Below are 18,745 nucleotides of genomic sequence, written 5' to 3'. Positions count from 1 at the left end.
CCAGGCTGTGCTGAGCGCAACGTGGGACAGAAGGCAGCAGCTGGGCACCAACTGTGCACCATCATTAGTGCACTATCACTTGTGCACCATCATTTGTACACCATCAGCTTTGCACCACCGCTCGTGCACCATCATCTTTACACCATCACTTTACACCTTCAGTTGTGCATCATCACTTGTGCACCATACCTTTGCACCATCACTTTGCACCACTACTTTGTACCATCATTTGTACAACATCACTTGTGCACCATCACTTTGCAGCATCCCTTTGCACCTTCAGTTGTGCACCACCACTTTGCACCATCACTTGTGCACCATCAGCTTTACACCCCCACTTTGCACCAGGAGCAGAGCTCAGCAGCTGTTCCCTGTTGTGTTGTTGTGTTATTGTGTTGTTCCAGCCCTGCTCACACTCGTGTGTTTATTGCACCATTATGGGCTTTTTTCCCCCAATAAAGCCCCACTCACAGCTGCAGCTTCATCCTGGCTCGTACCCCTCCATCTTCCTCCTCCTCCTCCTGCTGTTGTTCACCCCCCGGCTCCGCTCACGACGCAGCCGCAGCAGCGACACCAGGGCACGATGGGCGCTCATCACACGGCGGCTGTAGGATAATGGGAACCCATAGGGGATAATGAGACCCCATAGAGACCAATGAGACCCCATAGGGGGCAATGAGAGTCCCCATAAGGGACAGTGAGACCCCATAGGGGATAGTGAGACCCCTATAGGGCACGATGGGCGCTCATCACACGGCGGCTGCAGGGACAATGAGACCCCATAGAGACCAATGAGACCCCATAGGGGATAATAAGAGCCCATAGGGGATAGTGAGACCCCACAGGGGACAGTGAGACCACACAGGGGACAGTGAGACCCCATAGGGGACAGTGAGACCCCATAAGTGCCAATGGGACCCTAACCCTAACCCCACCCCCAGCACTCACTTGAGGTTGGAGAGCTCGAGGATCAGCCCCCCCAGCACCGCTGACGCATCCTCACGTGGTGCCACCTCCTTCCTGGGGGTCAAAGGGGGTGAAAATGGCACCAATCCGGGGCTTTTTAAGCCCAAAATGAGCTCTGGGTTCTGGTGGGGGGAGGGGGGTCCGACCTGGGGGTGCAGCTGGGTGAGGCCGGGTCCCCATCGGCGTCCACAGGGCACAGAGGGGCTGCAGGCTGGGAGGGGGTGGGGGGCTGGGGGGGAAATGGGGTGAAATGGGGGCAACTGGGGCAACAGGGGATGAACTGGGGGGAACTGGGATGAACTGGGGTGAATGGGGGTGAATGGGGGGGGATTGGGGGATATGAGAGTGACTTGGGGGGGGACTGGGGTGAATGGGGGTGAATTGGGGGGCATTGGGGGGATCTAAGAGTGACTTGGGGGGGAATTGGTGTGACTTGGGATGATTTGGGGGTGAATGGGGGGGAAGTGGGGTGAACTGGGGCACCAAGGGCTGAACTGGGGGGAACTGGGATGAAATGGGGTGAACTGGGGGGGACTGGGGGGATCTGAGAGTGACTTGGGGGGGGAACTGAGATGATTTGGGGTGAATGGGGGCAAATTGAGGGGGACTGGGGGATATGAGAGTGACCTGAAGGGGGACTGGGATGAATTGGGGTGAATGGGGGGAAATTGGGGAGGATTGGGGGATCTGAGGGTGACTTAGGGGGGGACTGGGATGAATTTGGGTGATTTGGGGGTGAATGGCGGAGAACTGGGGTTAACTGGGGTAAGTTGGAGTGATTTGGGGTGAACTGGGGTAAATTGGGACAATCTAGAGTGGAATGGGGGGTAAACTGGGGTGAACTGGAGCTCTATGGGGTGAAGTGGGACAATGTGGGGTGCAGTGGGGCGCTATGGAGCTGTTCCCTATGGGTTCTCATAGTACTCTGGCATTACCTGCAGCAGCTCAGTGTCCCCCCCTGGCACCCCACTGTGCTCCGGTGCTGAGACGTGGGGCAGCCCCACAGTGCCAGCCCCATAGCGCTCCTCATGCTCTGCCCCACAAGTGGGCTACGCTTTGGCTGCCCACTCCCCCTCCAATGGCTCTTTGGTGGCCTCAATGCATTCTGTGCCCCCATCGGTGTCACTATGGGGCTGTGGGGTGCTATGGGGCTGTATGTCCCCCATCTCAGGGCTGTTCTGGTCCTCCTGCTGCTCGCAGCCATCCATCCCATCCTGGAACAAACCCCCCCATAACCTGTGTGCTCCCTGCCCCATAGCCATGGGGAGCTGTGGGGTGACGCTGGGGGGGCAGAGGCCCTGTCCTACCTGTGCCAATGGGGCCGCTGTGGGGCTGAGCTCCTCCATCACGCTGAGCTGTGGGGCGGCTGCTGGGCCTCCGTTATCAGAGCGGCTGGGAACCAAACAGACCCCAAACACCATCAGCTGGGGGGCACCAGGACCCATTGCTGGCCCCAGGCCCCATTCCTACCCCCAAGCCCCATTTCTGCCCCCATTTCCACCTCCAGCCCCCCCTCTGCCCCCCACCCTCCCATTTCCCCCCATTACCTCTCTGTTCCATCTCCATGCACTGAGTCCATCCCTCTGACATTGTCCAGAGCGTCACCTCCAATCATGGCCCCCATACTGATGTCCTCCATATTGGTGTCCCCCCCATTTATGTCTCCCCCATTGCTGTCCCCCATATTGCTGTCTCCCCCCTTGGTGTCCCCCATATTAGTGTCCCCTCCACTTACATACCCCTCATTGCTGCCCCCTCTATTGGTGTCCCCCCATTTCTGTCCCTCTCCTTGATGTCCCCTCCATTGATGTCCCCCTCATTGGTGTCCCCCATATTGCTGCCCCCTCCATTGGTTTCCTCTTCCTCGGTGCCCCCCATATTAGTATCCCCCCCTTTGGTGTCCCCTCTATTGATGTCCTCCCCCTTGGTATCCACTCCATTAGTGTCTGCCATATTGGTGTCCACCATACTGGTGTCCCCTCCCTTGCTGTCCCTCCCCTTGTTGTCCCTGTCCCCTCCATTTTTGTCCCCTCCATTGGTGTCCACCATATTGGTGTCCGCCATATTGGTGTCCGCCATATTGGTGTCCCCCCCCTTGGTGTCCCCTCTATTGTTGTCCTCCCCATTGGTGCCCCATCCAATCATGTCCCCCCCCCTTGCTGTCCGCCATATTGGTGTCCCCTCCATTGTTTCCCCCCTCATTGGTGTCCCCTCTATTAGTATACCCTCCATTGATGTCCCCCCCCTTGCTCTTCCCCATATTAGTGTCCCCCCCATTAGTGTCCTCCATATTGCTGTCCACCATATTGCTGCCCACCATATTGCTGTCCCCCATATTGGTGTCCCCTCCATTTGTGCCCCCTCCATTGATGTCCCCCCCCTTGCTGTCCACCATATTGTTGTCCCCACTATAGTAGTCCCCCCCCTTGTTGTCTCCCCTCAGTCCTGCCCTGACTTTGACACTGGGGCCATCATGGTGGTCAACACCTGCAAGAGGAACAGCAGCTGCTTGGACGCCATTTTGTGGCCATTTTGAGGCCCTTTGGAAACCATTTTGTGACCATTTGGTGGCCATTTTGAGGCCATTTTGCGGCTGCTTGGAGGCCATTTGGTGGCCATTTTGAGACCGCTTGGAGGCCCATTGGAGGACATTTTGAGACCATTTTAAGCCCATTTTTTGGCCATTTTGAGGCCATTTTAAGTCATTACCTGTCACCTGGCTGCTCCTCCTTTTGCCCATGGCGCCGCTCACCTGAGGGGAACACACGCCCATTGAGCATTATTTCCTCACTATTTCCCCTCAAATCCCCCCTGACCGCCCGGTCTCTCTCACTCCACGTCCCAGAATAACACCGTTATCCCGCTATAACGAAGCCCAATGGCGCCCATCCCGCCCCAAGGCCCTTCCCGGCCCCGCCGCCATTTTGCTTCACCTCAGCTCCCGCCCAACGCCTTCCCGCCTTTTTCACACCGCGCGCTCTGCGCCTGCGCCGCGCGGGGGACGCTGGGAGTTGCAGTCCCCGGAGAGACGTAACGCGGCGCAGCGCGGGGGACACTGGGAGTTGCAGTTCGCGGCGCGCCGTAAAGCGCAGCGGGGTGCGGCGCTTTTGCGACAGCGTCGCCGTAAAGTGCGGAGGTGTTGGCAGCCCCGTAGGAGGAAGCGGTGAGTGGGGACAGACCGGGACCGGGGGGGTCCGATGGGGGGGGATCGAACGGCGGGGTCCAATGTGGGGGGATAGACCGGGGGGGTCCAATGGGGGGGATCTAATGGGGTGGGGGTCCGATGGGGGGGGTTCAGTGGGGGAGGGGGGGGTACAACGGGGGGATCCAATGGAGGGCGGGGGATTCAATGGGGGGGGGGATACAATGGGGGGGGGATCTAATATGGGGGGGGGGGTCCGATGGGGGGTGTACAACCGGGGGGGTCTGTGCTCTGTCTCAGGCATACAAGCCTGTTGGAAGGAGTGCATTGAGGCTGCAGCGCCCAAATGATAAACCTGAGTTTGCTGTCACCAGCAACCAAGCTTATGGTTAATTTCTGAAACAAGATTAGTGATAGTATTTCCAGGCAGCTGGCACAGAAGCTTCTTGGATTACAGTGCTGACAACACACATTCACCAGAGCAAGCAATTACAAAAAAATTCCCCACTCCCACCAGACCTTGAAGGACAGAGACCAATTTAGGTTTCTTCACTCTCACGAAGGGGAGTAAGTAAGAAGGTTCACTCAGTAATTCAACCTTACAGAGGCTACTTAGTAATTCTGTGAATTTAAGGAATTATAAAATGATGGATAAAAATCAGAAGTATTTTGTATTTAAATATATGTATACATTATACAGTTATTCTAATGCGACATCAAATGATTACCATTTTGCCCACAGATGTGAGAACTGTTAAGAGAAAATATACTTGCTTTTAACCACTGTAGATCACCCATGGCACATACCTAAGGACAACATAACAGCTGAAAGCAGTAACTGGGAGAAACACTATACAAAGTATACAGATTGGGCTGCACGTGCGTCAAGTGATTTATTAACACAACGAGGTTGGGGGGGAAGAAGAATTAAGTTTGATACCTGTTGTCTTCGTTTCTCCTCTTCAATAACAGCTTTGGCTTCTGCCTCTTTTATCTGTCCAGACATACAAAGTGATAAGTAACTGTTGTAAAAGCAGGTAAAACTATTATCTTACAGAGCCATAATTTATAGAACAGTTCTCAGAAAAGCGAGCAAAACCTTCACCAAGTGAGCTGTGAGCTTACTCAGATTCTAAAACATTCTGTGAAAAACCTCTATCAATTCATGTTTGAAAAACACGGAACATAAGAGACGCTACCATGTTATAAAACTAAACTTCTGACTAACTGGAAAATTCAAATGACAAATATAAAACCTGGGGAAAATATAAATATATATATTCATTAATACCAGGGAAAATTCCTTAATAAAGTCACTCTAAGCTTTCAGTAACTCAGTCCTCAATTCAGCACACTGTACACTGATGGGTAAATCCTTATATATGTATGTAATTTACACTCACACACTTCATTCCAAGTAGTTAAATATGCCCTGACTGCTAGAGCAAAAGGAAATCTCCACTTTTGTACCAAATGACATATTGGATAATGCATACTCATATTGTTCTACTGCTCTTGTCGTAATGGAAACTGTCAATGCAATTACATTTGCTTCACCATCAGAAAGTTTTATGAAAAATAAAACCTGGAACTACAACTGATCACTCTACAGAACTGTTACATAGCATTCAAGACAGCAAATTAAATGCCAGAAACTTAACCAGTTCATGCACCACTTCCTCATGTTTCCATAAAAGGCCTAGAAAAACAATGTGGATATTCTGTCTCTTTAGGTGAGATTATGCAGCAGTTTCTTTACTTCAAACAAAATTATTGGAGAGCATCCATGTTTACAATGGGCTGAAAAGCACATGCAGTTGCTGAAAGCTCTCTGTAATTGTGGCAGTCACCTAATACTGTGTGACAGGAACACACAAGATAACACTTTGCTAACCTTCAAAGTAAAAGTAAGGCCTAAATGAAGTGCTTCTATAGCTCTCACTAGCAGTAATGATTTTATTATCATTGATTAGCACTTCTTGGCTGAAGAGGAAATCTCCAGTTCCAATGTACATTAAAAATAAAGAGGTAATAGAGCATTACCTTAACACAGTGTTTCATCTGTTGACACTATCTACAAGTAGTGCAATTCTCAGCAATAAGCCAGATTCAATAGTCCAAAAATTAAATGTGCAATTAAACTGTACGCTGAGTTACACTGCATTTCTTGCTATTACTGTCTTGAAAAAATAACGATCTGCCTGTTTTTTCCAACTTTTCTCAAGGCAATGAAGACAACATAACTAAAATGGATACACCACCTCAGACGCCTCCCGTTTCATTTCCTTGCATAACACATCACACTCCAGTGAAACTTGGCCTTCTTGTATCTTGCTGCACTGTACTTCCTGTTAAGTATAAATTGAATTGTTTGTAATTCATTTCCCTATAAAAAAATTTAATTATAACGTTCATTTTGTTGGGAAAATTGTAAAACAATTTTATTCGGTATATTTACAGAATGAAGCTAATAAATAAATATTATTTGAAACTGTAACTGTATTCAAGCATCCTTTTCTATTTTCCTTCTCTCTGATAAGCTAAACTGAAACAAGGATAAATCAAATGGTTCAGTTTAATTTTTCTTGTCTTTTTTTTTCACTTATTTATTTAAGACAAAGCAATATAACCTTGTGAACTGTTACAAAAATTCTGTTCTGAATACTGTTCTGAAACTTCGTATCAATTCTCTAAACTGGCTGAAACTACAGGGCAAGGTCTGGTCATGGGAAGATCTCCCCTGCTTCCTTCTCCTTCCTCCCCCTTACATTGAAGGCCAAAAAAAACCAAAAAAACAAAAAAACAACAACAACAGAAAAAAAAAAAACCAAAAAAAACCACCAACAAAACCAAAACAGAATACCAGCACAGAGAGAAAGTTATAATCTTATAATCTATACTACTAGCCTATGAAGAATTTTGTCAGGAAAGCACAGTAACATAGCCAGAAGCTATTCTGGTTTTCATGCTTTCTGACAATATGCAGAACAATTTTCATAGCATACAGCAAAATCCAAAAACTAACTTCTTCAGAGCAATTCCAGCATGCTAAGATAAACCACCTGCCTAGATGGTTAAGAATATGGTCCACTACAAGTTGTGGGTTACAAATTCAAGTGGTTTATACGACCTTGCATGTTTACATGCATAGCCTCATGATGCAACAGTTAACTTCAACACCAGAAAAGGAAGAAAAAATCCTCCTGTTTTGCACTCAAATTATGAGCTCCTACATTTGATATTAATTGTGATGGTTCAGATGAGGCATATTTACAGAGCAGCTTGGAATACGTGTCCTGTCAACCCCCAACTTCACCAGTAGTATACACAGACAGAAGACTGGTAGAGGAGAATTCAACTGCAAATATTAGGTACTCAATTCTGTTTCTCCTTATCTTCAAGATCGCAGGCTGCAGGCACAAAAGACTAAATATACAGGTACACTATCCTATCCAAGCTAAGAAAGAAGTACACTATCTGCTGTAAGTATGCAGCTCCAAGCAAATATGCATAAGGACCTTCTGGAATCAAAGATACCCTAATTACGGTCTCAGGCAAGGGCAGATGCATAAAGCAAACGTTAAAAGACATCATCTTTCACACTACAGAAACGAGTCATATTTCTGCAGTCAGATTAGCTGCAACTAATACACAGTCCAATTATCAGTGGCTTATTGGTTCTACCATCATTTACCCTCTACACTGTAGCTCTCTGTACAAAAGAGAGCATGGACTGGGGGCTTGACCTGGAAACAGTGAGATGATATTTAAGGTGGGGATAGTGTTTTCTTCTCTTTCTGAAGGGAAACACCATTTCACTAGGAATCAGAAGTATCACTTCGTGGCTATTTAAATAAGTGGGCTGTCATCATATAAGAATTAATTTTTATTAATTATATAATTAACTCATAACAACCTTTCCACCTTATTAAAATCAAATTTACAAGATTGAGGGGGGGAAAAAAAGTAACCGTCATCATATTTAAGGACCATAAAACTTTCAGAATAGCAGATCTGGAATGTTCCATTTCAGGCCACTGTAAAAGTGAAAAGTGAGCATCCTAAACATTAATTTCATTGCTTCTTGCTACCACATTTCAGTTGGACATCTACATAATCACTGAAGACATCCCGGAAATCTGGGACAATAAAATCTGAACTGGTCTGAAATAGCTATACAGCGTCAGAACTCAGCAGAAGATGATAACACATTTCAGTTTTCCAAAAACAGTATGAAAATTAGGGACAGCAACAACTAGATGTAACAGAGCTATCATGGAAATACCCATCTTCCTTATTCAATTAAGTCTGGCATAAGAAACAAGACCTCAAAGATCATCAAGTCCAACTGTAAACCTATATCTTAAGGAACAAGAAGCAGAAGTATACACGCAACCAATGATATTATTGATTTTACTGAACACAGTAGAGTAAGAAAAACTGAAATTAGTAAGAGCACTTAGTCACAACAAAATAATTTATCCTCAGCAGAAGTCAACATTTCAACTTACAAATAAACAAAGTAGTTATTTATAAGCAGAGACTGCTCAATTTGAAGCACGTACTCTGGGCATTACCATCCTTTCATGCGCCCTGCAAGATCTGAGAATTCTGAAGACATTTCTTGGAGAAGCTAAGAACTCTGGGGAAACTGCATCTGTGTGGAAAGCTCAGAAGTTAACCGGGTCTTGAAAATAATTTAAGCATGCTTTGTTCAAGCCAGATAGTGATTTTTTCATTAAGTTAACACTTGTCAAGAGGTCACAGCAGCCTCTGGTTTTCCCCTCATCATACTTGATAGCTATAAGCTTTGTCCTTTATCTCTGCTGAAAGCTAAGGATGCTGATGCCTCTGTTTGCTTTAAGGGCCTCAGACAACCATCAATTAGGAATTCAAAACATCTGTGACTGTTCCAATCTATGTAATCATAAACTTCTCGGTTCCTAATGAGGAAAATGTGCTTTGACTTCTTAAATCACTCCAGATCATCTGATTATTTTCCTAATGGAACTACAAAAATTGAAGTGTGCTTGAAGAGAAAGGTATTGCAAATCTGGGAGCTAACATTTTCTACAATGAATTTTATTTTCCTTAGTGAATATTTTGATTGTTCCACCCAGACTTTCAGCTGCTGTTGCTGCTCTGCTCAAGTAACTGATTCTATTCCAGTCTTGACCAGAGACAATCCATGTACACAAGCCTAGGAACATACAAAGAAAATGTGTCACTCTCAGAACTGCAACTTCAAAACTTACCTTTTTCAGTCGCTTACAAGGACACTTGAGTTTAACCTTCTGGCTGCAGTTCAGAGGACAATCACCTGAATGGCAAATCTCTTCACACCGGTGACCACAAGGCAACTACAAGCAAAACAAGAAATACCCCACCAATGAATAACTGAAATTGCATGCAGTCTATGAACTAGTTTTATTTCAGACACAGCAGCTAAACAGAAAACTCATTCAGCTCATCAGGTTTGTCTTCCTACCTGCAAAACTGCAAAGAAAAAGGTCAACTTATTTCACTAGTTACTCAGAGTTTTTTGGTTCACATAGAATTATTTATCTTTTACTGGGAACTCTTGATCAAAAAACAATTTTTTCTTTCAAATGTTACAGGAACAGTCATCTCCACAATGATTCATATATCGACTGCCCTAACTACCTGTATGATGGAGGAATAAAAGTAGATGAAGTAAGAAGAAACTGAAAACTGAAATGAAGTGTGATGTGACCCAGCCTGACCCACAAATTGCTAACAAGAGGGTAGAATTAGAAGCAAAAATACCACAAAACTAGGTTTTATGTGCAAGAACCTTGCAAACTATGCAGGAGTCAAATACAGGCCACCAATATTCTTACACCTGAATTAATTTCACTAAATCCTAAATTTCTGCATTTGGTAAATTATCCTGTTTTTGACATCTGACAAATAGCATTTCCTTTTTTTAAACTATCAGTGAAAATTTTAACACTTATAATGAAACTATTATTATTCTTTACTGTATATTATTATTCATTACTGGGATAATTTAAATATGCTGCTGCCTTTTAAGGATGTAACAAGTGTTCCCAGAACGACATTAGAGATTAAAAAAATAATTCACAAGAATAAAAACAAGTTTTCTTCCACAGTGTGTTGGGAGCTCAACTGACCTTGCTCAGGTCCCAAACAAAATCTTCATAACGATGATTTTTCATTTCCAATTACATAAATCAATACTGTCCAATACTGTTTATAAACAAAGGCAATAACTCATGTAAGATACCCAACTGATTCATTTATAAAGGTAGGTTTAAACAATATCACTCCCTGTACAGAAAGAGTTGGGGGAAAACACACTGGACAAATGACCACAGAGGCTCTTCCAGGATCCCACCTTAAGAGGCAAGAGCTTTTCCATTCATTTACATTTATTTTATCCAGCCATTAGATCTTATCCACAGACTGAAAAACTTCTCTACTGTCCTTTCATAACAGGCTCTTTATTCCCATAATATTCCCTTCATTGAATTCCAAGCAGCTTCAATCAATGTTTCTTGAATATACTAGCCAGAACTGCAAGTAATATTCCAGCTGGAAGAACATTGTACAATGCCTTAATTGCAGCTTATTCTCCACAGAATATCTTTCCCTATACATCTTCCACTCTAATGTTCACTTCTCTCCAGTTATCCATGCTGCAACAGTAAGGATTTCTACTGTCTCCCAGGAGGGTTGTTATTGGCCTTGACATGCCCAGTCTCACTGGTTTTTCTGTATCTGTACCATGTCCCAAACACATGTGTTCTGCTGCACATGCGTTTCCTCAGTTGTCACCTACTGACAACACACCACAAATTCTCATAAGAAAATCCCAATGAGTTTTTGGTGCCAAGGTCATTACTGCAAACAGTGCAAGACTAGCCCTCAATTTGAGCCCTTGGAAAATCCCCTTATTGCCAACATTTCTCGTTCCAATCACTCCTGCAGGAATTTTTGTTGTTGCTTATGGCTTTTGAGGTGGTTGCCCTAAATAAAAAAAAGAACCACAAGCAGTTGTTTCCTTCAGTAAACACCAACTCTCGCAACGATCATCTCTTTTACATGAATTAGCTGTTTACTGTCTGGCACAGCCTCAAGAGCACAAGTGAAGTATGACATATGGGACTACATCTCTTCTCTTTGTCTGGAGGAAAAAAGGAATTGGTCGTTCTATCAAAGAAGGAATTCAGTTTTGTCTGGCACAACTGATCACCTGCAAATCTACTTGAACTCTGCCTCATTGTTAAAAGATGGGTTAGATGCTCATGATTAAGCCTTGCACATGCTGAAGTCAGGCATGCTTCCATTAATAATGTCAAAGCCTGAACAGTTACATACCACCAGAGCACAGCACAGGAATATACTTAATGCAATACCAAAAATCGTATTTGCTTATTGAGTTCATACACAGCTCACATTCAGTGGGATGCAGGACAAGAATGAAGCTGACAGTTTCAGCTGCTTCTCAACCCCTCCAGTGCAAATACAACATAAACTCCTGGGAAGCAGTTCTATGAGTGGCAAAACAACAGCCCCAAGAGCTAAGAGAACAGAAGCAATCCAACCAGTTCTGCCAGATAAGTGCTGTAGTGGGAAGGGAGGTGGTTATGTGCAGCGACTCGGCACGGACTCAGATGTGAACGATCCAAATCGTTTATTACAAGTTCTCACATCCCTTATATACCTTCACAAGTTGTTATTTTCTAACTTTCCCATCCGCCCTTACAACTTTCCCAAACATCTTACATGTCAACAAAGCATTCTACAAAACACTTTTCAACTGTCCATGCAGGCACATAACCAATCAGAGCTGTGAGACTCTTCTTCTCCTTGCAGAGGTGTCCTTGGTTCTCATGCTGTTTATCTTGCTCCACAGCTGCTGCTCTGAACAGCTTTTCTTGTATTCCCACAATTCCCCCTTTTTTGTTTATTGACAAGCTACTACCATACTATAATATAATAACACTAATTATATTAATAACATAATCATTATAACTCAATCAAGGCCTCGATTGACAATATTCTGAAAATGAAAAAGGAGATAAGGCAAATGACAAAATATATGGTTAAATCCACTAAAATATCAGACGCATTTTGCCTGCGGCCTAAGTTCCTACAACCTGGAAAAGAACCCCTGAGAATCCAATTCTGTGTAAATTTGAAATAGGTTAGAAAAGACTTCAATTTCGTGTTACCCATTTTAAACCATCCCGTCAGCATGAAGCAAATACTCCCTAAGCTAGCACATTATTACTTATTGTCCCTGGAGAGGCAGAAAACTGCAGAAAAGGAGAGAGAAGGATTATGTTGGCGGTGGATGCGATAGGCAGCGCCAGCAGGGCGTCCCCTGCTTCAAGGTGCACTTTCCCTTTCTCATCCACCACGGATTCTCTCTTGCTCTTTTCCTACTCAGGGTCTGAATGGTATTTTCCATTTGTACACTGCATCCGCATGGCCAGTGCGTGGTACAGAGCCCAAGTGGAACACCTGCTTACAAAACAGAATAAATTGCCGAGGTTAGCTTTTTTTGCAAGCACCTTTGTTTCAATTGATGCATGGTCATATTTTGAAAATCCCAATTAGTGAGATGAAAAAGAGTTAATAACTGTTATGTTTAAGAATCATCCGTTTGTCCAGGATTCTTTTCCAGGGTCTTATTTTTACAAACTAAGAAGAGGCTAGTTGATAGGCTAATAAAATCATAACTGAACATTACTAATACACTAGAAGAGTTAGTCCCATAATTTCCAGCATTGGTAACATCAAATCCTATTTAACTTATATTCTATCTACTGCCAAAATAGGAAAGACACACAATAATCTAAATAATGCTTAATAATTCTAATTCTTAAATTTATACCAGTAATGTGGAAGAGTTACCTACTATGTCTTACCATTACTAAAATTATTATTTGCAATACAACAAATTACAAAGCAATATCAATGAAGTAAGAGGCGTATAATCACAATCATTATTAAGGCTGGGTGTTATTTTCTGCCTTGAGATGAGGCCGAACATATCTTGCCGGAACCCATGTAGGGCCAGTCCTTGTAGAAACACAAGCATATCCTCGACCCCAGGTTATCAATGGTAAGGGACCTTCCCAGTGCCCTGTGGCCATATTTCGAATGTTAACCATTGGCTGTTCCTTGAGCACTGGGGAGCCCCCAAAATGACGATCCACACGAGTTGTATTTGTATGATCACGATTCAAAAAATTCAGCACAAACAAAGCCTTACATAATCTTTCTTGTGGTGTGTCTCCCGTATTCCCCCTTTTTTGTTTATTAAGAACAGATTTCAGTGTTTGATGAGTACGCTCAATGATAGCTTGTCCAGTGGGAGAATGAGGGATGCCTGTAATATGTCTAACTCCCCATTCTTGAAGGAAAGTTTGAGTGGCCTTAGAAGTATAAGCGGGCCCATTATCTGTTTTTATCGTATGAGGGATTCCCATAGCAGCATAAGCAGATAACCAGTGTTTACGGGCGTCACGACTGCGTTCACCTGTATGTGCTGTGGCAAATATGTAAGAAGAATGAGTATCTATCGTTACATGTACGTATTTTAGACGGCCGAATTCAGGAACGTGAGTGACATCTGTCTGCCAGAGTTGAAGAGGGGCTGTTCCACGTGGATTTGTCCCAGTTTGAGGCAAAGGGGCAATTGCCTGGCAGTCTGGGCATGTTAAAATAATGTTACGGGCTTGATCTACTGTCAGTTGGAATTGTTTTTGTAAGGCTCTCCTGTTCTGATGGAAAAATTGATGGGAGAGTCGTGCTTGCTCAAATAATTGAGGAGTAGCAAAAGCGACTGTGGCTTGATCAGCCTTACGGTTGCCCTCAGTTAAAGGACCAGGCAATGTAGTATGCGATCGAATGTGCATAATAAAATAAGGAAGAGTACGGTGAGAAACATAATGCAAGACTCGTTTGAGCTGTACAAACAAAACCGGATTATTAACTTCCTTAAGAAAGGATCCTTCAATCCGCTGAATGATACCTGTAACATACAAAGAGTCAGTTATTATATTAAGCTTTTGGTCTGAAAAAATTTGGAAAGCTCGAGCTACTGCAGCGAGTTCTACAACTTGAGGTGATCCATCAACAACATGTACGTCTGACTGCCATTGTGTAGCAGTCGCACGCCAGAGAACCACTGCTTGGTGTGTCTTGCCAGAGCCATCTGTAAATACAGTAACAGCATTAGGTATTGGAACATGTGAAAGTAAAGTATTAGTAGCAATGGGGATATCAGCCAAATTATGTAGTAACTGATGTTTGGGAGGATGAGTGGACAGTTGTCCGGTATAGTCTGCCATAGCAGTCTGAAAAGGAAGTGACTGCGCAAGCATCCAATCTAAATCTTTTTTAGTAGCAGGTACGTATATGCACTCAGGGTCAAGAGCTCGTAGAATTTGTAGACGATGACGACCTCGCTGTATTAGCATAGCAAACATTTCCACTCGTGATGTAATAGTTTTTGAAAATGTATGAGTTAAAAATACCCATTCGAGAATAATGAGAGGATCCTTTCTTGAGGTATCCCATTGACATAACAAGCTATATGGCTGATAGAAGTTGGATATTATTATGAGATGTACTGGAAGTGATAAACAAACACGATGGCTGTATCGATTTTGCACTGATGTTATTACAGAGTCTAAGCATTGTTGTGCTTCTGGTGTTAATTGTCTTTTAGAAGTTAGATCTGGGTCTCCTTTCAGTAGTTTGAATAAAGGATGCAGCTCTTGAGTAGTAATTCCCAAAAGTGGCCGCAACCAATTGATGGTTCCTAATAACTTTTGCAGATCGTTTAATGTCCGTACGTGAGGTACTATTTTGAGGATTTGTGGCTGAATAGTGTGAGATGCAATTTTCCATCCTAAATATTTCCATGGAGAACTAAGTTGCACTTTTTCTTCTGCTATTTGTAAGCCAATAGATTGGACTGCCTCCCGGACGAGCAGTAAAGCGTCCTTTAGACCCTCTTCTTGTTCTGCTGCTATTAAAATATCATCCATGTAATGATAAATAAGGACATGAGGTCTAGCCTTTCGTACTGGTTGTAATGCATTTGCTACAGTCAATTGACATATCGTTGGACTATTAAGCATTCCTTGTGGTAACACTGTCCAATGATACCGCTGAACAGGGCTTTGTAGGTTGATAGAGGGCACTGAGAAAGCAAATCGTGGTGCATCTTTTGGATGAAGCTGAATGGTAAAAAAACAGTCTTTCAAATCAATGACTGCTATAGGCCAATCCGAAGGTAACATTGAGGGTGAAGGAAGGCCAGGCTGCAACGCTCCCATAGGCTCAATTACTGCATTGACAGCACACAAGTCCTGTAAAAGTCTCCATTTTCCACTCTTCTTGAGGATAACAAAAACCGGAGTATTCCAAGGGCTGGTAGTAGGCACTATGTGACCAGCAGCTAGCTGTTCTTGAACTAACTCATGTAAGTGCAGCAACTTTTCTCTTTTTAAGGGCCACTGATCTACCCAAATAGGTTGTTCTGTTTTCCAAGCTAAGGGTATAGGTTGCTGCCGATCAATGGCCCTTACTGAAAATTTGTCTGCAAAATCATACCCCACTGACTTAAGAGATCACGACCCCACAAAGTACAGGGAATTGGTAAAATGTAAGGAGCAGCGTGAGCAATGCGACCATCAGGCCCTTCAAAAGATAAAATTCGGGCACTTTGTTTTGGCTGCTGTAGGCCCCCAACCCCCACAATAGCAGAATTAGGGTCTCTTAGTGGCCACTCAGAGGGCCAATCACTGGACTTAATGATGGTAACATCAGCTCCAGTATCCACTAGTCCTAATAACTGCCTGCCATTTACTAAGCATGGTAATAATGGTTTGTCTTTTGACAGTTGTGTGGTCCATAGCACAACAGGTTTATCTGTGCTCCCAAATCCACCGGTTCGATCTCTAATACCAGGTTTGGTCATAGAATGAAAAGGGACTAATTGTGCTATTTTTTGGCCTTTTGGAATAAAACAGGGGGGTGAGGGTGTCCATGCCATTATCTTAATTTCCCCGGTATGGTCAGCATCTATAACTCCAGGTAAAACAAAAAGTCCCATCCTTGTAACAGAAGAACGTCCTAACAAGAGGGCGCTACGCCCGTCCCCAAGGGGACCCATTACCCCTGTTGGAATGAGAGTCACGGTGCTATCAGTCAGCGTCACTGACTGGGCAGTGGACAAATCCACTCCTGCGCTGCCAATGGTGGCTGGTCTGAGTGAGCTGGCCAGACAGCGTCTGGCTGAGTCGGGACCGTATTTGCTGTCATATCGCGCGGTCTCGCGCTCCTCTTGCCGTTTCCCGGCAGATCGCAGGGCTGTGCAGCAACAGGAAGTTTGGATCGGCAGTCTCTAGCCCAGTGTAGCCCCTTCCTGCACCGTGGACAGGGTCGAGTTGGAACAGCAGAAGCATTTTTATTTACTCGCTTGGGCTTTTTACAGTCCCGTTGGACATGACCTGGTTCTCCACAATTGTAACACTTTACTTTTTGAGCTGTCCCTGCATCAAGTTGGGTGGCCAATGAATCTGCTAGCAGGGCCATTTTATGACTTTCTGTGCCTACATCTTGACAGGCTTTAATCAAGTCAGTAATTGATGGATCTGCATTCCTTAGGGACTTTAAAACCTTTCGACAGTCTGCATTTGCGTTTTCTACTGCTAATTGCTTAAGCAAGACATTTCAGGCAGCTTCATTTTCTACTTGTCTCTCTAATGAATTTTGTAAACGGTCAAGAAATTTAATGTAAGGCTCAGTAGCCTCTTGCCTAATTGAAGTAAATGAAGCATCGGGTGAATTAATATCAGGAACCCGACGGACAGCACGCAACACCAAAGTCTTAACTTGTTCCAGGCATTGCCTGTCCAGCTGTGCCTGTGCCTGAGGTGTTGCCCGGACCCCCTCCCCCATGAGTTCCTCTAGGCCAATGTGATTTAGATTGTTCAAATTATTCAAGGCCTGGACAGCAGCCTGATCCCGGTATTCAGTCATGAACACGGTGTATTGCATGGGAGAGAGGATCATTCGTAACACACTTTTCCAGTCATGAGGGGTCATAACATAACTATCACCAATTGCAACCAAAAGATTATATGTAAAGGTAGACTGAACTCCGTATGTTCTCACTGACTTCCTTAGCTCTTTCACTGCCTCATAAGGCAGGGGTTCCCAACGGGGGACCTGATTCGGCTGATACAACACAGGAAAGGCTTGCAATGTGTCACCATCACCCCTTAATATTGCTTCTTTTCTGCACTGCTCTAAGACACCACAGTACGCTGTAGGGAAATTCGTCGTTTCTGCTCCCTTCAAATTATCATCAGGAAGAAATGCGCCCAATTCGCATTCCGGATATACTGGACCTGGGTCACAACGATCCCCTGGTTTCGATCCGTCCGTGTCTTTAATCACGTTACACGCCGGCTGCACAGACGCTGCAGCGCACGACGTGGGGGGGGCGGAGGGCAGCGGCGCAGAGAACGTCATGGGCGGAGCGGAGGGCGGAGGCGCGGCGAGCGTCGTAGGCGGAGCGGGGGGCGGAGCGACGAACGTCGTAGGCGGGGCGAAGGGCGGGGGCGCCATAGAGGGCGGCAACGCGGCGAGCGTCGGGGGAGGAGCGAACGGCGGGAGCGCGAGGGGGGGCGGTTGCGGCTTTTCGTCTCCCCGAATCGCGGGGGGGTCGGAGCCGCCGGTCGGATCCGGGCACGGGCCGCTTCCCGCAGCGAGAGGCAGCGGCGGGGTTGGGACGGAGGGCGGCAGGGAATGGTCGGAATAAATTCTTTCCCGTCGTGATTGCTTAATCCCTTTCATTATCCGGCTCCAAACGGGCAACAGCTTAGCAGCCTTTCTGTCTTTAGCGAGAAAAGCCTCGTAGAGTTTTGAGCCGATTTTGTCCCAAAGTTCTCCATCGAGAGAGAACTCAGTTTTTGGAAATTCAGGGACATTTTTGTTTATCCATTTAAGAAGAGTAGCTAATGCTGAAGTAGACACAGTCTTATCCTGATACGGTAACACTGACCGCAATACTTCGAGATTTACTTTCTGCTCCTTCGTTAGTGAGCTCCCCATAGTTCCCGACTGCTCACCTTCTGTCCTGCAGAACGGTGCGGGTGCGCGCGAAACAGTCTCTCCGAAGTTCAGTCGGGCGACGCTGCCGGACCGGGCTCGCTCAGCCGCGGGTTGATTTGCTCCACGTTGTGGGCGCCATTTGCAGCGACTCGGCACGGACTCAGATGTGAACGATCCAAATCGTTTATTACAAGTTCTCACATCCCTTATATACCTTCACAAGTTGTTATTTTCTAACTGTCCCATCCGCCCTTACAATTTTCCCAAACATCTTACATGTCAACAAAGCATTCTACAAAACACTTTTCAACTGTCCATGCAGGCACATAACCAATCAGAGCTGTGAGACTCTTCTTCTCCTTGCAGAGGTGTCCTTGGTTCCCATGCTGTTTATCTTGCTCCACAGCTGCTGCTCTGAACAGCTTTTCTTGTATTCCCACATCCCTGGGCAGCCTGTTCCAGTGCTCCGTCACCCTCACTCCCCCCCACCTGCAAGTGCAGCAGTACTGAAGG

General features: G+C 45.2%; 2 long non-coding RNA genes across 6 annotated transcripts; one reads left to right on the top strand and one right to left on the bottom strand.

Moving 5' to 3' along the window:
• Window positions 1-410: 410 nt before the first annotated feature.
• Window positions 411-4,043, bottom strand: LOC107307862 (uncharacterized). 5 transcript variants are annotated; one of them, XR_014937228.1, is made up of 7 exons: window positions 3,900-4,043; window positions 3,676-3,718; window positions 2,274-2,358; window positions 1,902-2,180; window positions 1,113-1,195; window positions 949-1,020; window positions 411-605 (listed from the first exon to the last, which is right to left on the bottom strand). It is a non-coding gene; the product is annotated as an uncharacterized LOC107307862 (long non-coding RNA). The 5 variants fall into 5 exon arrangements; XR_014937227.1 differs by lacking the exon at window positions 3,900-4,043 and having other exon boundaries at window positions 3,676-3,881; XR_014937226.1 differs by lacking the exons at window positions 3,676-3,718; window positions 3,900-4,043 and adding an exon at window positions 2,514-2,688.
• Window positions 4,044-4,469: 426 nt separating this feature from the next.
• LOC146756536 (uncharacterized) lies at window positions 4,470-6,605 on the top strand. Its single transcript, XR_014937225.1, has 2 exons — window positions 4,470-4,675; window positions 6,334-6,605. It is a non-coding gene; the product is annotated as an uncharacterized LOC146756536 (long non-coding RNA).
• Window positions 6,606-18,745: the final 12,140 nt, after the last annotated feature.

Source organism: Coturnix japonica, chromosome 26, assembly GCF_054131305.1.
Source record: "Coturnix japonica strain WE chromosome 26, WE-NBRP24, whole genome shotgun sequence".
Classification (NCBI taxonomy): Eukaryota; Metazoa; Chordata; class Aves; order Galliformes; family Phasianidae; genus Coturnix; species Coturnix japonica.
This window is presented reverse-complemented; position numbering and strand designations above follow the sequence as displayed.